Raw genomic sequence first — 23,333 nt, 5'->3', positions numbered from 1 at the left:
AAATTCATAGAAAATTCATTTTGCATCCAAAAAATACCAAAATAATTTCTAAAATTTTCTTTTATTTTTCTTAATCTGAATGTTATTTTTCAACATTTTATTTTCTTGATTTTCTATTTTTTTTAATTGATTTTCTCGTTTCTTATTTGTTTTAATTAGTTTAAAAACACTTTTAAGCACTTAAAATTTATGAAAAAATTATTTTGTGTTTATTATTTTATTTTCAACCTTCCATAATTTTCTTGGCCATTTATTTGGTGTTTTGAAGGGCTTCATGATTTTTCTCTTTTATTTTCCTTTTAAAATTCATTTTAAAAATGTTTTTTAATGTATTTATTTTATTTTATTGCATTTTATATTTTTTGACCCTTGTTGACCTCTATTAGCCTTGGATCTTAGTTGATTTGATTATTGGTCTCACAAACTCAATGGATCTTGGATATTGATGGGGGTGAAAACCCTAATCCACCAAAATGCATGATTGATTTTGATGATGACTTGATCAAACTTTTGATCCAATTTGGGCGTGATCTCTCTTGTCCTCTTCTTCTTCATCTCTTTCTTTTCCTCTTGATCAATTGGAAGCTTTGTGTTCATCTTGTTCATTATGTGTGGATTGGTGGTTGATGAACTTTCATCATTTCAAATCTACCTCCTAATTGATCATGGATCATTTAAGGTACTTTGGATTGATCCATAAGTTTGTCCTAAGTACTATGAAGTATTGATTGGTGTAATGGACCACTCTCCTAGCCTTTGTGCTTGGTCAATTCTTTTTTCTCTTTTTGTGTGGTATAATTTTAGGAGAATGGTTTACATATCATTTCTCTAACATGTATTAACACAAATATTATTATTGACCGACCTCAGATAGTTCTGACTTCTACATAAGTCCAATTACGATTGCTTAATATAACACTAAATTTGTCCCGAAAGCAAGTCATTTTCATAAGTGAGATTGTAAGTCTCCTACTCCTCATGGTATTGTGTGAAAAATATTGTTTCTTTTTCACCTTTGAGTGTTAGTGGCATACTTGTTGATTTTATCCAAGTTGGAGCCCTTCTCATAGGTGATGTAGAGGTCCATATTTTCATACTTGTGGGTGAATAGTTGTGTGTTCTCCAAAAAATGACTGTCATACCCCAAAATTCGCCCGTTAATTTTGCAAGACATTTTTGAGGCACCCCAACTTATTTTCCAAGGCATTGACCTTAAAGGAACCAAAACCCAGCTCGCAGATGGCCAAATCCAGAAAATGGCCCAAACTGGCATGCTCGCTAGGCGAGCAAATCCTTCGCCTAGCGAACCCTTCGCTACAATACTCGCCTAGCGAAGCTTGCGAATACCAGAAAATTCTGGGCTTTATTCTGAGCCCATTAGGTCACAATAAACCATTATAAATACCAACATTTCAGTCAGAAAGGGAGAGAAGGGGACGAACCGGAACCCTAGCAATCAAACCTTGGAGGCTACCCGAGAGAATTCAGAGCAACCCTAAAGGAAACCCTGAAGGCAACTCATCTGCACAAAGGTTACCTCCGCCCAACCCAATCCGATACCAAAGGTGATCTGCCAATTCAACGTCGCAATTCAATTGCAAACAGGTTTGCGCATCACTACGGTTTTATGCTTCCAATCTGTAATATCTCAATACATAATGCATCATGATTGAATTTCTGGATATGTAATTAGAGTTTGCATGTGAGTTTAAATGTGCCTGAATATCCTGAATGTTTGACCATGTTATTTCTGTAATTGAATGCCATAGGGCGTGCAGCATGCTGAGGTCGTACTGTTCTGAAATTCAAAACCCGCAGCCGCTCGCTAGCACATCGCTAAGCGAGCATGTAGCGAGTATTCGCTAAGCCTTCACTAGGCGAGGCAGAGGCGGACGTGACAGTCGCTAATATTTTGGCTGTTCTGTTCTATGCTTATCTGATTTGTTCTATTTTAATCACGCGTTATTTTGCCTGACATTCCTACTGTTGTGTTTCTTTTGCGGTGTAATCCTCGATTGCACCCCCATTTGGTATTCTGACCTGTTTGCTGAATATTGTAAGGACTCACATACTCCCGAAGAGGGTAGCTTGCTAGGTATCCCGCTTTATTTGTGGGATACCCTTGTGGAGATTCATCCTATTTACTTAATTGATTTTAATGTAGAGATTCGTCCTATTTATTTAATTGATTTTAATGTGGAGATTCACCCTAATTACTTAATTAATATGGACCTAATTACCTAATTGATTACAACTACCTAATCGATTGTAAAATATTGCCTTTGAATATGTGATCTTGGACCTCTCTTTGTTGCCTTACGATATTACGGTATTATGGTCATGTCCCGCGAATGTGGGGATACACCTAGCTAAGACCCTTCGGTTAAATCATCATGTCCCTATAAAATAAATCATAGTCCCTCGGATGTTGCCTGCGAATAAATGATTTTTCCCCTCGATGACCCTTCGTTGTAGCCTACGGTTAAATGATGAATGTCCCTTCGAATGCTAAGGTATCCTTACAAATGTTGCCTTTAATGACCAAGCGATGACCCTACGATGTCCCTTTACATCCAAAGGGATAAAACTACTTACTTCTCAATAATAAGGACAGTTTTACCCCCCATAAGGATAGGAAATACTTATAAAGACCTCGGGTAGGTATAACCCTTAATTGCTTACTCACAAATCGAAATACTTTTCACACCTCACACCTTTTCAAAACATCTTTTAGAAAGTAACCACTTGGTATACATTCGTACTAGAATCATTACTGAGTTATATTTTTCTAAACAACTTTCAAAACTAAACGAGATAACCACTTTGTATACATCCGTACAAGAATCATTACAAAGTTAAACTCTCTTTTCAAAACATTTTTAAGCAATTCACAAACACGTTTTTTCAAACAAACATAAGTGATCAAGCAATTAAGAGCCTATTGATAACCATGGATACAAAGGGGGTAACACCTTCCCTTTGTATAATGTACCTCCCGAACCCAAAATCTAATCTAGGTCTTTCCTGTTCTTTTCCACCTTTCCTTATTGGATAAAAGAAAAGTGGTGGCGACTCTTGCTATCCGCGACATTTGCTTTCCAAAGCAAAACACATCAAAGTCAGTTCACCGTATGACAGAACTGGCGACTCTGCTGGGGAAATTAAAAAGAGAGGTTACCTTAAAAATAAGATCACTTATTCAAATTGTCTGATTTACTTTTAAGGGGTTGCTTGGGTATTTTATGCTTGAGTGAAAGATCCTACACCCGGATCTAGTGTACCTTAGGTAAGTAGCAAAAGATCATCGCGACTATCCAGCGTATACTGGAATGGTCAAAATGATGGCTACGGTTAACGTGACACTTTGGATGTCCTGATGTTCCTCATGTTTACTTGAGAAAAAATTTGGCTTCCGCGTGGTGTCATCAAAGCATTAACCAGACCTTTAGAACCCTAATTGACTCATCCTAGCCATTAGAAAATAGTGAGATAACTGACTTCGGTTCCGACTGGGGTTGGTTGATACTCGATACTACACTCTTTGAGATTGGACTTTGGGGAAGCTTTGGTCAACCACTTGGTGTTGCACTGAAGTGGACTTAAGGAAAGGTCAATGATTTGAGATCCTTCTAGAACCCGATTACTATTCTAGGACAGGTTGAACCAACCAAACTTCAGTGGGGAAGGTACTTACCTATGGAACTCATGCAAGCCTTAAAACCTAGGAATGATTGTTGTGCGACTTGTTCGTGCTTGTTGCTTACATAACATCATAACATCATAACATCATGGCATCGTACTAACCATTTCAAGGACTTAGGGATTTAGCTTTGCTCTGTTAAACAGGTTATGGCTTCCAGGAAGACCATCCGGATCAATCTTGTAGCGATCTCTCCTCAACTCAAGGATTTAGTGTCAGAACTTCTCGATCAGGCTCAATTCATCAAGAAACATGGTTCTCTCCTCAATTTGGTTACCACTGGTTTCAAAGAGGATATGATGAGGGTTCTATTCCAGTTCTTCGATCCTAAACATCATTGCTTCACATTTCCAGATTATCAGTTGGTACCCACATTAGAAGAATTCTCCAGGATGCTTGGGATACCTATCCTTGATCAAACACCTTTCAGTGGTTTAGAAAAGATTCTGAAGTCTGAAGAAGTTGTCGCGGCTTTACACATGACAAAGTCCGATATCGAAACCAATTGGGTAACAAGAAGTGGAGTTAAGGGTTTACTTGCCAAGTTTCTGATAAATAAGGCCCGAGAATTCTTAAAGGTTATGAATGTCCATGCTTTCGAATACATTCTAGCGTTACTAATCTATGGTTTGGTGTTATTTCCTAATCCCGACCAATTCGTAGATATGAATGCTATTAAGATATTTCTCACTCATAACCCTGTGCCTACCTTGCTTGGAGACATTTTGCATTCCCTTCACACCCGTACTATGAAAAGGCAAGGGACTCTCATGTGCTGCATACCTTTATTGTCTAGGTGGTTTATTTCGCACCTTCCTCAATCAGTCTTGAAGAATGAGCAAAATCTGAAATGGTCTCAAAGGATAATGTCACTCTCCCATTCAGACATCCGTTGGTGTCCTCATCTCGAAGGAAATGTTATCCTCATTGACCGTTGTGGAGAATTCTCTAACGTACCACTCCTGGGGATGAGGGGAGGTATTACTTATAATCCTGCTTTAGCCCTACGTCAGTTTGGTTATGCTCGAAGAGATGGTCCACATGAAATAATTATCCAGGGCACTGTGTTTGACTATGACAACGATTCCCAAGGTCTCCGTCAAAGATTTGTACGAGCCTGGGGCATGGTGAAAAGAAGCACTTTAGGACAGAAAAACTCTATTCCTATGGAACCTTATCTCAGATGGGTACGCGCCAGAGCTCGTGAACTTGTCATGCCATACCTTGCAGTCGGGCCGCTGATTGTTGAACCAGAAGTTGAAGGAGGTACTCCTCAGATCATTCCTTATCCAGATATGCCTACCGATGTTGAAGAATTAAAGAGATCCTGGATCCAGTTGAGAGAGGAAAGGGATACTTTTGAGACTCGGTTCGTTGCAGAAAGGAAGAAAGTATTAGAACTCACCAGCCAGCTTAATGAGGAACGAAGACTCAATACATATCTTCGCCCAAAAAGAAGTCGTTCCTGGGAGACTTGAGCTTTCATTGTATTTTTATTATTTCCCTTTTGTAATGAACATTGATTAAGGAAATTATTAATAAAGATTCCCCTCTTTTTGGTGGTTTACGCAAAGTTAAATTCCAGGAGTCCTTGAAAACATTTCATACATTGCATAGCATAACATAACATTGCATAACAGGTATCCTAAAAGATCAATATTCTCACGGTCTTCCTTCTAAACAGAAAAATGGCTCTCGAACAAACTGTCAAAGATCTCCAGGCTCAGAATGCTCAATTCCAGGAGATGATGCTGAGCTTATCCAAGGGGCAGGAGGAACTGAAGGCTCTCTTGCTCGAGAAGAAGAAAGACCAGAAACCTGTGAGTTACATTAACCCGGGAAGAAGGCGTAAAGGACAGGCTGCGGGAATCAAGATTAGACTTCCGAAAGATCAAGAAGAGGAGACGGAAAATGATTCGGAAGATGAGAATGCTGATCCCCTCAACCAGGAGGACGACGATGAAGATTATGAAGATGAACAGTACTCTCCAAAAGAGGATAAGTATAAGTTGTTGGAAGAACGCATGCTAGCTATGGAGGGTCAGAAGGCGCCCGGTCTGGATTTTGAAAGCTTGGGACTGGTCTCTGATGTGGTCATTCCTCGCAAATTCAAGATCCCCACTTTCACTAAGTATGATGGTGCGTCTTGTCCTCAGATGCATTTGAGAGCTTATGTGAGAAAGATTCAGCCGTATACCACTGATAGGAAACTATGGATCCATTTCTTCCAGGAGAGCCTGTCTGGCACACAGTTGGAGTGGTATTATCAGCTCGAGAGCTCTAACATCCGCACCTGGACTGATTTAGCGACAGCTTTCTACAAGCACTACCAATACAATTCTGAATTGGCGCCTACTCGGCTACAGTTGCAGAATATGACTATGGGCTCTAAAGAAAGCTTCAAAGAATATGCTCAAAAATGGAGAGATTTGGCTGGCAGAGTCAAACCCCCTATGACTGATCGAGAATTAGTGGACATGTTCATGGGTACACTGACTGGTCCATTCTACAGCCATCTACTGGGAAGTTCTTCATCAGGTTTCACTGACCTTATATTGACGGGTGAACGTGTTGAAAGTGGTATTCGAAGTGGAAAGATACAGGCAGCTACCTCCGCAAGCACCAGAAAGACCCATCAGGGAAAGAATGAGTCAAATGCTGTGTATGGTGAAAGGGGTTGTAACACCCTTCTAAATACCCCCAAATTATTATAATTAAAATAACAATATATTCATCAGAGTAAATATGCCCCGAAGGGTGTCACACAATCATTTCACAAAATTATCAAAATATCCTGTCATGCTCATTTATTTAATCAAAATAAGGTTCTGTGCATAATCCGCAGCGGAATAAAATTCAACTCAATGTAAAACATGTAACACAATACATGTAAATCATCGACAACCAATATCAGATCAATTAAGACATCCCCTCCCGATGTTACATCTATCAGAGCATGACCCATAAGAACTACTCTAGACTCCAAGCATTAGCTTCTACTCAACTCATTTCTCGTTACCTGAAAAATAGGCGTAAGGGTGAGTTCCTCAATCAATATAACAAGCATTATAGAACAACATGTAATGCTAAGTAATTAACACATTAATTCACCCTAACCAGACTACACACTCAGCAATGGCAGTATCCGTTCAAACATCATATTCAACAATAACATATAGCATATATATAATTTCAACCATACTCAACATCAACAACACAACACACAACACACAACACACATATAATACTGGAATACATCCATTCATATTATATGCCATACATTTATTATGCAATGAGACTCTATGCATGCGGTACCGACTATTTGTGAACATATAGTTCAACCTCACCGTCCAAATCCAGGCACGGCTACCAAGCTCACTAGTCCCACTCATTTGAGACATAGTGACTCACTCACTAATTCCTCACCATGGGAATTAGCTACCACCCCAAATGGGCCATGAAATGCACGCTAATCACCTAGCATGCAAACATCTGCAACAACAATCAAATGATATACTCACTAATTCCTCACCATGGGAATTAGCTACCACCCCAAATGGGCCACAACATGCATGCTAATCACCTAGCAATGCAACATCAACAATAATCAAGAATAGACACATGCTCACACTCTAAGCCATAATACAGTCTATTCACAAACGTATACATTCACATCATCATGTATACCATCACACATTATCAACATAATTAATCACAAAAGCACATCATATCATGCCACATAATCAACCACAGTATTAGCCCGCTCTACTAATACCTATACCACTCAAAACAACGGGAAATGATCCCTACAACATCATATCTCAGCTAAGTACATCACTCAGGCTAAACAACCAAAAACTGCACAACAACAGTTCAGGAAAATCCCAACTCTGCCCATACGCGTACTGCCCATGCCATACGCGTATTGCCCAAACCTGGCCAACTCCATACGCGTATTGCCCACTCTCATACGCGTATTGCGCATTTCCTCGCCCAACTCATACGCGTACCACCTATCCCATACGCGTACGCTACGCGTAACAACTTCCCATTACGCGTACCAACAGAGACCAATTCACGTTCAAAATGCCATCTTTTCCACCCATACGCGTAAGGCTTCCCCCCATACGCGTACCAACATCTCATACGCGTATTGCCTAGTGCCATACGCGTATGACCAGAGACCAGAGCTCTCAGATCTGCAATGGCTTTCTCTGCTACGAGACCTATCCAATTCAACCTTCTACAGTCCAAATTTCACACACAATTCATTCATATCATCTAACACGAATCATACACTTTCGATTTCACAAATTTCTAACCTTTCTACCTCTAATTCCTACGAATTTCGTCAATTATAATCCAAATTTTCGTTCATCTCAAAAGTTCACAAATTCAACATATATCATCCAATCAGAGGTAAAACAATGGTCTATTACTACCCAGTACATATCCTCCCATAATACCCGTTAATTGATGATAACCCCCCTTACCTGAGTTAATCCGGCAGCCTCTGAGCTCCAAGCTTCTCCTTCCTTCAACCTTCGTTCTCTGGTTCTCTTTTTGCCCTTTCTGCCTCTTTTCCCTTTCCACGTGAAAACCTTTTTCCAAAAATTGGGACTTTTTATTATTCCAGCTTATATACTCCAATAATATTATTCCACTAAATAATTATCCCAATAATTATTATTCCAAAATAATAATAATAATTCAAATATTCTAATTAAATTAATAAACATATTATTAATTTAATTTAAATAAATACATATTATTATCGGGGTGTTACAACTCTCCCCCACTAAAAGAGTTTTCGTCCTCGAAAACATACCTCAAGCGAACAACTCCGGATAAGACTCCTTCATCTGACTCTCGAGTTCCCAAGTCACATTGCCACCTGCTGGTCCTCCCCAAGCTACCTTCACCAAGGAGATCTCTTTACCCCGCAATTGCTTCAATTCTCGATCCTCGATCCTCATAGGTGACGTTTCAACAGTCAGGTTATCTCTCACTTGTACATCATCTACTTGGACAACATGCGACGGATCATGAATGTATCTCCTCAACTGAGACACATGAAAAACATCATGCAAATTCGCAAGCGACGGCGGTAAAGCGATACGATAGGCTACCTCTCCTATCCTCTCCAAAATCTGATAAGGACCAATAAAACGAGGTGTCAACTTCTTCGACTTCAAAGCTCGACCAACACCAGTTATCGGAGTAACACGAAGAAACACATGATCTCCCTCTTGGAACTCAAGTGACTTCCTCCTCTTATCATGATAACTCTTCTGACGACTCTGAGCAATTCTCATCTTCTCCTGAATCATCTTAATCTTTTCCGTAGTTTGTTGAACAATTTCCGGTCCAACCACAGCACTCTCACCGGACTCATACCAACATAAAGGCGTCCGACATCTCCTACCATACAAAGCTTCAAACGGTGCCATACCAATACTCGAATGAAAACTATTGTTGTAGGTGAACTCAATCAAAGGCAAATAACAATCCCAAGCACCTCCCTTTTCCAAAACACAAGCTCTCAAAAGATCCTCTAATGACTGAATCGTCCTCTCAGTCTGACCATCAGTCTGCGGATGATATGCAGAACTCAATCTCAGCTTAGTTCCCAAAGCTCTCTGCAGACCTTCCCAGAACTTCGATGTAAATCTAGGATCTCTGTCCGAAACAATACTCGACGGAATACCATGCAAACTTACAATCTTCTCAATATACAACTCGGCTAGCCTCTCTAACGGATAATCCATTCTGATCGGAATGAAATGAGCCGACTTCGTCAATCTGTCAACAATCACCCAAATAGCCTCAAAATTCTTACTTGTCCTCGGCAAACCAGAAACAAAATCTATACTGATACTATCCCACTTCCACTCTGGAATAGCCAACGGTTGCATTAGCCCAGACGGCTTCTGGTGCTCAATCTTTGACTTCTGACAAGTCAAACAGGAATACACAAAACTTGCAATTTCTCTTTTCATTCCCGGCCACCAAAATAATCTTTTCAAATCATGATACATCTTCGTAGCTCCAGGATGAATACTCAAACCACTACGATGTCCTTCTTCAAGAATACTCTTCTTAAGTCCTGTAACATCTGGAATACACACCCGATTACCAAATCTCAAAACACCATTCTCATCAACTCGGAATTCACCACCCTGACCTTGATTCACTAAAGTCAACTTATCAACTAAAAGTGCATCGGATTTCTGACCCTCTCTGATCTCATCCAAAATCCCACTTGTTAACTTCAACATTCCCAATTTAACACTATTGTGAGTACTCTCACACACCAAACTCAAGTCTCTAAACTGCTCAATTAAATCCAACTCTTTAACCATTAACATAGACATATGCAATGATTTCCGACTCAATGCATCAGCCACCACGTTTGCTTTACCCGGATGGTAATTCAAACCAAAGTCATAATCCTTCAGAAACTCTAACCATCTCCTCTGTCTCATATTCAGCTCCTTCTGATCAAACAAATACTTTAAACTCTTATGGTCACTGAAAACCTCAAATCTTGATCCATACAAATAATGCCTCCACAACTTCAGAACAAATACCACAGCTGCCAACTCTAAATCGTGTGTCGGATAGTTCCTCTCATGAACCCTTAGCTGTCTCGAAGCATAAGCTATAACCTGCTTATTCTGCATCAACACACCACCTAAACCCAACAATGAAGCATCACAATAAACCTCGAATAGTTCCGACGAACTCGGTAATATCAGGATAGGAGCAGTAGTCAACCTTCTCTTTAACTCTTGGAAACCTTCTTCACACTTTGAGTCCCAAACAAATGCTTGCCCCTTTCTAGTCAACATCGTCAACGGTAACGCCAACTTAGAAAATCCCTCAATGAATTTCCTATAATAACCAGCCAAACCAAGAAAACTTCGAATCTCAGCAACAGACTTCGGAGCTTCCCACTTAGATACCGCTTCTATCTTAGAAGGATCAACAGCAACACCACCTCTTGAAATCACATGACCAAGAAAACTAACCTCTCCTAACCAAAATTCACATTTAGAGAGTTTAGCAAATAACTTCTTTTCTCGCAGAACTCCCAAAACCACTCTCAAATGTTCAGCATGCTCTTCTTCAGATTTCGAATACACCAAAATGTCATCAATAAACACTACCACAAACTGATCTAGATACGGATGGAAAATTCTATTCATATACTCCATAAATACTCAAGGCGCATTAGTCACACCAAAAGGCATTACAGAATACTCATAATGTCCATACCTTGTTCTGAAAGCAGTCTTCTGAATATCTTCAGTTTTCACACGTATCTGATGATACCCAGATCTCAAGTCTATCTTGCTGAACACACTTGCACCAACCAACTGATCCATCAAATCATCAATCCTCGGTAAAGGATACCGATTCTTGATCGTCACTTTATTCAGTTGCCTGTAGTCCACACACAACCTCATAGTACCTTCTTTCTTCTTAACCAACAGCACTGGTGCACCCCACGGTGACACACTCGGACGAATAAATTTCTTATCCAACAGATCTTCCAACTGACTCTTCAATTCGGCTAACTCAACAGCAGACATACGGTACGGAGCCATCGATATCGGTCTAGTACCAGGTACCAAATCAATCGAGAACTCAACTTCACGCTCTGGCGGTAATTCATTCACTTCTTCCGGAAACACATCAGGAAAATCACACACCACAGCTAGATCGCCAATCACCAGTTTATCTTTAGCCTCCAAAGTCGCTAACAGCATAAACAACTCTGCCCCATCTGCCACTGCCTCATTCACCTGCCTTGCTGATAGAAACAAACTCTTTCCTTCCTCAATCTCAGGGAATATCACTGTCTTATCAAAACAGTTGATATAGACTCGGTTAAACACCAACCAGTTCATACCCAGAATAACATCAATCTGCACTAGTGGAAGACACACAAGGTCTATCCCAAAGTCTCTACCAAAAATACTCAAGGGACAACTTAGACAAACTGAAGTAGTAGTTACTGAACCCTTCGCAGGAGTATCAATCACCATACTTCCAAACATCTTAGATATCTCTAACTTAAGCTTCACAGCACAATCCAAAGATATAAAAGAATGAGTAGCACCTGTGTCAATAATAGCTACAAGAGGAAAGCCATTAATATAACACGTACCTCGGATCAAACGATCATCTGCAGAAGTCTCAGAACCCGATAAAGCAAAGACCTTGCCTCCTGACTGATTCTCTTTCTTCGGCTTAGGACACTGTGGACTGATATGACCCAACTCTCCACAGTTGAAACAAGTCATAGTCTTCAACCGGCAATCTGCAGCTAAATGACCACCTTTTCCACACTTGAAACACTTCTTCTCATTACTGGTACACTCATGGATACGATGTCCAGCCTGACCACATCTGTAACACTTAGCAGGAGCACTAGAGTCTCCCCCACTAGGCCTCTTCATCCCACTCTGTCTCTGAAAACCTTTGCCAGCAGCATACGGTTTTCCACGATCCATCTGATTCTTGCCTCTCCTATCAACTCTCTGCTGATAGCTCTCAGCTCTTGCCTTGGAATCCTGTTCGAAAATCCTGCAACAGTCAACCAAATCAGAAAACACTCTAATCCTCTGATATCCAATCGCCTGCTTGATCTCGGGACGCAACCCGTTCTCAAACTTCACACACTTGGAAAATTCCCCAGCAGCCTCAGCATAGGGAGTATAATACTTAGACAACTCTGTGAACTTAGCAGCATACTCCGTAACAGACCGGTTACCCTGCTTCAATTCCAAGAACTCTATCTCTTTCTTTCCTCTGACATCTTCGGGAAAATACTTCCTCAGAAATCTCTCTCTGAATACAGCCCAAGTGATCTCAGCATCTCCAGCAGCTTCCAACTCAGTGCGGGTAGCAACCCACCAATCATCAGCTTCTTCTGACAGCATATGTGTACCGAACCTGACCTTCTGGTTATCAGCACACTCAGTTACTCTGAAGATCCTCTCTATCTCCTTCAACCACTTCTGAGCACCATCTGGATCGTATGCTCCTTTGAACATTGGAGGATTGTTCTTCTGGAACTCACTCAACTGACGAGCAACTCCCATTCCCACAACATTCGGATTTCCTCCAAGTACTCCAGCTAGCATACCCAGAGCCTCAGCAATTGCAGCATCATCTCTACCTCTTCCAGCCATCTCTATTCTGAAAACCCAACAAGCTAAAACAATAAGTACTGATAGGGTTACACAACACCTATCCCGTACAGGGGAAACAGAATAACTACGACTCGACACGACCGACTATGCTCTGATACCACTAATGTAACACCCTTCTAAATACCCCCAAATTATTATAATTAAAATAACAATATATTCATCAGAGTAAATATGCCCCGAAGGGTGTCACACAATCATTTCACAAAATTATCAAAATATCCTGTCATGCTCATTTATTTAATCAAAATAAGGTTCTGTGCATAATCCGCAGCGGAATAAAATTCAACTCAATGTAAAACATGTAACACAATACATGTAAATCATCGACAACCAATATCAGATCAATTAAGACATCCCCTCCCGATGTTACATCTATCAGAGCATGACCCATAAGAACTACTCTAGACTCCAAGCATTAGCTTCTACTCAACTCATTTCTCGTTACCTGAAAAATAGGCGTAAGGGTGAGTTCCTCAATCAATATAACAAGCATTATAGAACAACATGTAATGCTAAGTAATTAACACATTAATTCACCCTAACCAGACTACACACTCAGCAATGGCAGTATCCGTTCAAACATCATATTCAACAATAACATATAGCATATATATAATTTCAACCATACTCAACATCAACAACACAACACACAACACACATATAATACTGGAATACATCCATTCATATTATATGCCATACATTTATTATGCAATGAGACTCTATGCATGCGGTACCGACTATTTGTGAACATATAGTTCAACCTCACCGTCCAAATCCAGGCACGGCTACCAAGCTCACTAGTCCCACTCATTTGAGACATAGTGACTCACTCACTAATTCCTCACCATGGGAATTAGCTACCACCCCAAATGGGCCATGAAATGCACGCTAATCACCTAGCATGCAAACATCAGCAACAACAATCAAATGATATACTCACTAATTCCTCACCATGGGAATTAGCTACCACCCCAAATGGGCCACAACATGCATGCTAATCACCTAGCAATGCAACATCAACAATAATCAAGAATAGACACATGCTCACACTCTAAGCCATAATACAGTCTATTCACAAACGTATACATTCACATCATCATGTATACCATCACACATTATCAACATAATTAATCACAAAAGCACATCATATCATGCCACATAATCAACCACAGTATTAGCCCGCTCTACTAATACCTATACCACTCAAAACAACGGGAAATGATCCCTACAACATCATATCTCAGCTAAGTACATCACTCAGGCTAAACAACCAAAAACTGCACAACAACAGTTCAGGAAAATCCCAACTCTGCCCATACGCGTACTGCCCATGCCATACGCGTATTGCCCAAACCTGGCCAACTCCATACGCGTATTGCCCACTCTCATACGCGTATTGCGCATTTCCTCGCCCAACTCATACGCGTACCACCTATCCCATACGCGTACGCTACGCGTAACAACTTCCCATTACGCGTACCAACAGAGACCAATTCACGTTCAAAATGCCATCTTTTCCACCCATACGCATAAGGCTTCCCCCCATACGCGTACCAACATCTCATACGCGTATTGCCTAGTGCCATACGCGTATGACCAGAGACCAGAGCTCTCAGATCTGCAATGGCTTTCTCTGCTACGAGACCTATCCAATTCAACCTTCTACAGTCCAAATTTCACACACAATTCATTCATATCATCTAACACGAATCATACACTTTCGATTTCACAAATTTCTAACCTTTCTACCTCTAATTCCTACGAATTTCGTCAATTATAATCCAAATTTTCGTTCATCTCAAAAGTTCACAAATTCAACATATATCATCCAATCAGAGGTAAAACAATGGTCTATTACTACCCAGTACATATCCTCCCATAATACCCGTTAATTGATGATAACCCCCCTTACCTGAGTTAATCCGGCAGCCTCTGAGCTCCAAGCTTCTCCTTCCTTCAACCTTCGTTCTCTGGTTCTCTTTTTGCCCTTTCTGCCTCTTTTCCCTTTCCACGTGAAAACCTTTTTCCAAAAATTGGGACTTTTTATTATTCCAGCTTATATACTCCAATAATATTATTCCACTAAATAATTATCCCAATAATTATTATTCCAAAATAATAATAATAATTCAAATATTCTAATTAAATTAATAAACATATTATTAATTTAATTTAAATAAATACATATTATTATCGGGGTGTTACAGGGGTCATAACAAGAAAAGTTGTGACCATACCATCGGAGCAGTCACAATTGCAGCCCCGCCAGCTCAAAACTTCCAACACAGACAAGACAGGCCAAGAAGGCAGTTTACCAAGATCAATATGACTTTAGCACAAGCACTGCAGGGTATGCTGAAGGCGAATTTAATTACCCTCAGAGGCCCTCCTGCAAATGTCAATACTACTTCTCCTCGTTATAATCCCAATGCCAGGTGTGCATATCACTCCGATAGCCCCGGGCATGATACAAACGATTGTTGGTTGTTGAAGAATAAAATTCAGGATATGATCGACGCGGGAGAAATTGAATTTGATCCTCCGGAGACTCCTAATGTCATCACTGCTCCTATGCCTAACCATGACAAGACTGTTAATTCTGTGAATGACAATTCTCACATTGCTAATGTGGCGGACTTAACATCTCCTCTCCTGATCATCAAGAAGAATTTATTGCAAGCTGGTTTATTTCCAGGTTGTGCTGAAAGTTGCGATCTTTGTGTACTTCGACCCAACGAGTGCTTGAAGTTGAGGAATGGTATTCAACGGCTGATGGACGATCGTACAATTCTCTTCGAAAAGATTCCTAAGGTGGAAAACCTTGTGGAAGAAATATCTGTGATTGCCAGGTCCAAAGGTCCAGTGAAGATTACCGCTACTAGAGTATCTGTGAAGATTACTGCTGAGCCCAAGGTAGCTCCCCTAATCATTATTGCACCTGGCCCAATACCGTATTCCTCCAGCAAAGCCATTCCATGGAATTATGGAGGTGATGTTTACATCCATGGCGTAAAGCAAGTTGGTAATGCTGCTAATCCTAATGACATTGTTGGGACTAGTAAAGTTACTCGAAGTGGAAGGATCTTCTCTCCAAAAATCTCGCCTCCCGCCCCTGAAACCCGAGGAAAGGAACCAGTTAACCCTTCTCAGTCAGGGACACCCGTCGAAGTTACTACTGAAGATGTTGCCAAACAAGAAATGGAAGAAATGCTGAAAATCACCCGCAAGAGTGATTTTGATGTGGTAGAACAGCTGGGGCATACTCCGTCTAAGATCTCGATGTTATCCTTGTTATTATCTTCTGAATCTCATGCCAAAGCGTTGATAAAATTCTTGAAGACCGCTCATGTACCTCAGGAGACATCCGTCGATCAGTTCGAAAACTATGTTGCTCACCTGGCTGTTGACAATGGCCTAGGCTTTTCTGATGCTGACCTGACACCAGCAGGAAAGAATCACAATAAAGCTCTGCATATCTCCATTGAGTGTAAGGGGATCACTTTGTCTCATGTGTTGATCGACAACGGCTCTTCTTTGAATGTGCTACCGAAAGCTGTACTCGATAAGCTTGACTGTAAGAGCATCGAATTGAAACCTAGTAATACTGTGGTGCGTGCGTACGACAGCGCGAAAAGTGTTGTCCATGGTGAAGTGGTTCTCCCTATCAAGATAGGACCTCAAGTCTTCAACACTATCTTTCACGTAATGAACATTCGTCCTGCCTATTCATGCTTGCTGGGACGCCCTTGGATTCATGGGGCAAGTGCCGTAGCTTCATCTCTCCATCAAAAGCTGAGGTATCCAATAGAGGGTAAGATTGTCATTGTGTGTGGAGAAGAAGAATATATTGTCAGTAGTGTGCAGGCCTTCAGATACGTCGAGATGGATGGTGAATTCTTTGAGACTCCTTCTCAGTCATTTGAAGTAGTTCCTCCGACCAGCCCTGTCCTTAAGCCAACTCCCCTTGTGCCCAAGGTTATTCGTGCTCCTCCTGCCATGATTTCTCTGAAAGATGCTCAAGCCGTGGTTGAAAACGGTGGTCGTACTGGTTGGGGCCAACTGATCAACGTACCATACAAGTCTGACAAGTCTGGTCTGGGATTTAACTCTGAAAGGGTGGTCAAAGATCAGATTAATGCTGTAGTAGATGCTGATAGCGATTGCGACCTGGATAGCTGGATTTTCCCAACAATTGGTGACGGACTCAATAATTGGAAGGCTGAAGACACTATCCCGATTTCCTTTAGTCAGGAGTAATTGTTATTGTCTGTTTTATTGTTGCAAATTTTTTTAGTTTTACAATTGAACTTCTTAAAGCATTGTGTCTATGCCCGAGGCACAATAGCTAATTTGTCAAGGGTTTTTTCATTTTCATAAGCATATTCACATTCAATAAATCAATGGACTTTTTGCATTCAAATATTGCGCTCTTTATCTTTCCTGTCATCTTCCGAAAAAGCTGTGTTTTCTTACACACACTCACGTAACAAATTGCAGATCCATACCCACTCTGGATCCTGTTGATAATAGTTCTACTACTGTTCGAGATCAAATAAGAATAGTACCTTGGATCCAAGAAAGGGGTAGACTCTGAATCAAAGAGCAAAGTGGCGTCTTAGCCGAAAAAGAATGAATTAAATGTTTGGGTGACGGGCCAAACAACTCTTGATTGATGAGGTGGACTGTTGTTAGATCGTCCTAAAAGTATAGACAAGGAGTCTAAGGAGAAGTATAGTTGATCTCAAAGAGATGGTATTGATTGCATAAATGAAGAATGATTGATTGATAAATTGGGTAGCTCACGAAGAAACTGGGTTCTCCTGCCTATGTATCCTTATAATGCAATAAGGAAATCAGAGCTTTCGAGTTCAGCCAACTATGACTGAAAGCGTGATGATTAAGGATGCAAGAAGATATGATAGAATGATTGAAATTGAAATGATATAGAATGGAGAGTAGAAAGAGTGGAATAGACTTGATAGTTATTTAATAAGAATCAAACTAAAGTCTATGAGTAATGATGGATACGATAACCAACGAGCCAAACGTATCACACCCAAAGATATCCAGAATGAGTGTAGGAAAGCTCCAGTCTCATTCCTTCTTTACTACTTAAGGCTCATGTCATGTAATTCTCATCTTAACTTTCAAATGGAGAGAGAAGAATCTTTGTTTTTGTTTCTTGTATTGATGAAGACCTTATCAATCGTTCGACTCGAATTGCACTAAAGTCTATGAATAGAGGTGAATATGATGAGCGCTGGGTCATACGTCCCATACCCAAAGATATTCAGAATGGAGGTAGTAATACTATAGTCCCACTCATTCTCTATTGCTTAAGGCTTGTATCGTACAACTCAGTTCATGATTGATAAGTTGTTGATGTAGTCCTTGCTTTTTGTATGGTGCTTTGTGAAGAGAGATAGACTTGCCAATCGTGTGATTAGAATTGTGCTAAAGTCTATGAATGGAGGTGAATACGATGAGCGCTGGGTCATACGTCCCATACCCAAAGATACTCAGAATGGGGGTAGGAATACTCCAGTCCCACTCCTTCTCTATTACAATCCTAATTTTGACTTAACAAGCTCTTGTAGTTTCCACCTTTGATTGCTTGTATAATCCGCTGCTTGGTATGACTGAGGATGCCTTGATTGAAGATCTTGACTTGAGGCTTCGAGCTTCACAGCTTAGAAGAAAAGTCTTATTAAGTGATCAAGGGTCTTTTGGTAACTCAAACTAGACTGTGGAATTATACAAGTTCAAAGGATTTAATTGATCAAAATTGCCTTTGATCAATTTAATCATGGGTTTGTTTTGGTTTAGGGAACTAGGTTAATCCTAATCTAGAAGTTAGTAATTATTAGAAACTATACTAAGGGATCATGCATTGGTTGATTAAAGTTGATTAAGAAACCTATGTTAAAATCCTAGGGGAACATACAATTGTTAGGAATTGATTAAAATTCTAATGTCAAGTTCTAGTCCTAAGGGGCCATGTTATAGTTAGTCAAAATCTTGGTTAAAAATTTATGTACAAATTCTAGGGGGACATGCCATTGTTAAGAGTTGATTAAACTTCTAATATCAAATTCTAGTCCTAAGGGCTCATGCATTTATATGACCAAAATGGTAAGATAAACCCCTAAAGGGTAAAATGGTTATTCACAAAATATTCAATTGGGAACAAAATAACATTCTAATTAAATTCTAAGAATGATATAAAATTTGGTCAAGTTCTAAGGTTATTCTAAGGCTAGGAATTAAGCTACATCAATATGCTAAAAAAATCAATTAGATTCTAGATATCAATCATCCTAAAAATGTTATTAAATCCTAAATCGGTTCTAATTCTAAAACTCAATATATCTTAAATCAATTCTAGTTCTAAAGTTTTAAAAGATTACCCGATCTAACTAACCTAATATTGCTAAAACTAGATTAGATCTAAATTCTAAGATTTTAATCTAACCTAACATTTGAATAAGCCTAATTGAATCCTAATACCTAATTAACTAATATCCTAAAAAATTAGTTAAAACTAATGAATTTCTAATACCTAATCAAGATATTTCTAATTAATTCCTAATTAACCTAAAAACTAAATTACATTCTAAAATTAATTTCCAAATTTTAATATCTAAAGAAAAAGCAATTAAAAGAGGCAAAGTAATTGTGCAATAGAAATCCAAAATTGGACCAAGGGAGTGTTAGTAAGAACCTGGAGGTGCAGCAAGGAATTTAGGCGTAATGGCCCTTGATTCCGGACTGTGAACCCATAGAGGGGTACAAGGAAGTAGTTTCCCATTACTACACAAGGGCCCTAAACAAAGGCCCAAACGGCACAGTTCATACGAGAAAAGGGGTGCAGAAAGAGAAAGTGAGGTGCAGATGAGACGGTTCGTACATAGCTTATTCCGCTTGACCCACGTGATAAAGAACACGGTCCTTCTTCAACTTCCCCAAAGGTCTGATACTCGCGAAAGAGGGGCAATGAATTGTAACACCGCTCTGCGAATGGACGTCCATCATCGACAATGGGTTGTGATTTTTCCAGAAAGTAGGAGGAATCGACCATGATACTACCTCATCCAACACGTTCTTCGTTCCGATGGAGCTTTGAATGGGGTTTTCGCTCCAATTGATTCTTCAGTCGATCTTGGCTCGAAGTCTTTTATCGCTTTTCGGAGCGATTCTGCCGCCTGCTGACCGGTTTGACGATGGATATTCTCGGCAACATTGAGTTTGGAGAGGATTCACTTCTCCAATTCAGTGAGCACGGGGTTGAAAAACTGATGTTTAAAGGACGACGCCGCTATTGCGCTTCAAGAAATCAACACAACTGTATCACGTTAATTTTCCCCAATCATGGAGTCTCGCTTGAACTTCTCAACAATATCTTAAGCAATTCAGTTTGAACGGGCGTGAATCGAAGCGAATACGACGCTTTACCGCAACGATAAGACAGTTCGGATGATTCAAACGCGAATGGGTGTGAATCGAAGCGAACACATCGCTTTACAGGGTTCAACTGCAGCGACAGAAGCACGTAAATCTCTTATGCGATTCCAATCTTTCACCCCTTCATAGCCATCTTCTTTGTTGCGACTTCGCTCTTCTGACTTCTTTGGTTATGCGATGTGTGAGATTGTTGAATTAATGATTACAGGCTTTGTCTTAAATTCCGTTCATAGAAAGGGATTTGAGAAGAAAACGAAAATGTGAGGAAGGGAATCGAAGGCGAAAGCGTATTGTTGATTGAAGATGGATTCTGCACGAGGATAGTGAAAGAATCCCGTTGAACTGAAGGTTGAGTTTTGAGGATTCTGCAGGTAAGGGATGAGCCGACCTAATGTGACTCTGTTGCAGAATTTGCAGAGTCGAATTTGCAGGTTTGAATTGATTTGCGGCTACAGGTTGCAGAACTTTGAAAAAGGTGAAAGCAATTGGGAGAGTGAGAAATGAAGAAATGAAGAAATGAAGAGGATGAAGAAAGGGTTGGAAGAACCCTGAAGAATCACCATGAGGTTAGCTTTTATAGTGTGTAAGAACTTGTACCTCCCTCCAATTTTCTGTTAAAAAGGTTTAACTGTTTGTTAGAGTTGTTAGCTATAGGTTAATGGAGTCAGTTAATCAGTTAGCTCGAAATGATTTTTTCAGTTACATGTTGATTTCAGAACAGTTAGAGTTAGTTTCAATAATTTTAAATCAGTTAGTGAGTTAGTTGGAGTTTGTTAAGAATGGAAATTGGTGGATTTATTATTGAAATGAGTGAACTGTTAATTTACCTTAGTCTTTCTGCAGAACTCTTACCGATGTATTGCTATTTGAGATCACATGCTTGTCATTTTATTTTGGTCATTGGTGTGCTACATGTTTTTCTTCAAATTCTGCAGGTGAATGCCCCTGTTGGATGCTACTTCTATTGCCGACATGAAACGAAAGAGTGCAGGATGCACTGTGTCGGTATGTTATGGAATACATGTTTGGCTTTTATCTCCACGAGTTCTTGGTAATTTGGTCTTTCTCTCCATGAATTTGCCTAAGAAAGCTGAAATGACAGGTCATTTAATGGGTTTCTTCCTATTGCTAAAAACAAGCTGCCAAATGCGATTCAAAATGCCTGTGTAATGAAATGTGATTCTAATGCAATGTTCTGTTAAGAGATTGGTGTTGAGTTAATTTGGTGCATGTCAGAACAAGGTATGTTCCAATAGAATTGGCTTTATAGAAGTTATATCTGACCCTGCTGTGACTGCCATGTTGCAGGTACAAACGAACGAACCTGGTAGTAGCCTACATCCAGAGAGATGCCATGAGTCCTGGTAGCAAAAGGATTAATTGATCCTTGGCGCTTAGTGGTTGAAACGGAACCGAAGTGAGCTTGGTAATTGTTTTCCCGTTATTACTTAAAGGCTTGATTTGGGTGTGCACCATTAGATTTATCAAGTGAAGGTAACACGAATGGTGTCAGGAGTTGTTGTGTCGAGAATTCATCATGGTTTCGTTAGGCTATTGAAACCTGTTATTATTTCTTTGCAGGTTGTGAATGGTACAGTATCGACCTGGTTGAATTGAAATGTCAAAGCCAAAACTCATTGGCGGTTGGAAGGCGGCTGGTCACACGGTTTCGTAGCAGTCACGGCAGGACAGGTTGCACCTTTTTCGGAGATGTCTTGGAACTGGAGTTTGGAATTGTACATATTTAAAGTACTTTGTGGTTCCTGAGCATACATGTTAACTCTAGATTATTTAGAGTTTGCACTTGATTTGTTCATAGGTAAATTGGGTTGTAACCGAATGATAAATCGAAATTGTAACCGAGTTAAAAGGTAGTAATCAGTACTTAAGAGGAAAGTTGAATAATTTTATTAAGTGTTAGCAAATTGCATGTAGCATTGGATAAGTAGAGGAAGAGTCGTGGAAGACGGGTGGCTTTGAAATGTAAAAGTCGTTAGTCTATCCATACTCAGACCAAGCTAAACCAAGCTACATATGGATGTATATAAAAAAGTGGGCCAAAGCTCTATGAGAATGAAGGTATATTCGGTAGAAGTAAATCTTTGGCTCCTTTAAATCAAGATTAAACCCCAAAGTTTCAAAGACTAAATCTACTACTCAAGTGAAACTACCAAAAATCCGACCCAATTAAATATGATTCAAAAATTCTACAATTTAATAGGATTGGAGATTAAATTGAAAGGGAGTTAATTCCCGCCCTTCCAAAATAAATTAGCAATAATAATTGACTCTAAGGAAATTAATTCCGAAATCGATTAGAAGTTAACATTTAAAGTCAATTAATTATAATCAAGATGGAGTTAGAAATTAAACTGCAAATTTTAACACTAAGGTAGGTATGCCGACAATATGCAGTGGAATGTGAACGTAAACATGCTTTAAACCAATCAAAACAAGTCAAGGAAAAGGGGTTGGTGGTCAATTCAGATATGCATAATGTCAAACACAAAATTTCATAAGAACCAGTCAAGACTTAGGGTTGGCTGTATAGATGAATGACATGGTGTAATATTCAAGAATCAAGGCCTCAAGGAACCAAGTAAGTAGGGTTTCACCCTATATGATGATCCATACCACTATCTCCAAGTTAAAACCCTGATTTATATTAGTCGCGTGCCTCGAATCTATGATGCTCGTTAACAAATGTTAATCATGAAATAATGATGAATATGAATGAGACATGAATGAGGTTAGATGGGTATTAGGTTACAGGTTAGATGAAAAGCAAAAAGGAGAGCATATTTTAGGGTACTACGGCTGCCCCTATTTAATCTTCTTAAACTTGAATACAATAATTGCAGGGGATTTTCAGGTATTCAAGGTAGAAGAGGATTAAATACTACCGTATCCAAAAATTTGCCCGATGAGGATAGATGTAATGTAATGAGAGT

At 39.7% G+C, this 23,333-nt stretch overlaps 1 long non-coding RNA gene across 5 annotated transcripts; it reads left to right on the top strand.

Annotated features, from left to right (window-relative positions):
* Positions 1 to 19,812: 19,812 nt before the first annotated feature.
* On the top strand, positions 19,813 to 22,287 carry LOC127129495 (uncharacterized). Of its 5 annotated transcripts, XR_007806357.1 has the most exons (5): positions 19,818 to 20,470; positions 20,591 to 20,753; positions 20,838 to 20,948; positions 21,318 to 21,876; positions 21,964 to 22,287. It is a non-coding gene; the product is annotated as an uncharacterized LOC127129495 (long non-coding RNA). The 5 variants fall into 5 exon arrangements; XR_007806355.1 differs by having other exon boundaries at positions 19,815 to 20,753; XR_007806358.1 differs by having other exon boundaries at positions 19,813 to 20,965.
* The last annotated feature ends 1,046 nt before the right edge of the window (positions 22,288 to 23,333 follow it).

The sequence above is a fragment of the Lathyrus oleraceus genome, chromosome 1 (assembly GCF_024323335.1).
Source record: "Lathyrus oleraceus cultivar Zhongwan6 chromosome 1, CAAS_Psat_ZW6_1.0, whole genome shotgun sequence".
Lineage (NCBI taxonomy): Eukaryota > Viridiplantae > Streptophyta > Magnoliopsida > Fabales > Fabaceae > Lathyrus > Lathyrus oleraceus.
This window is presented reverse-complemented; position numbering and strand designations above follow the sequence as displayed.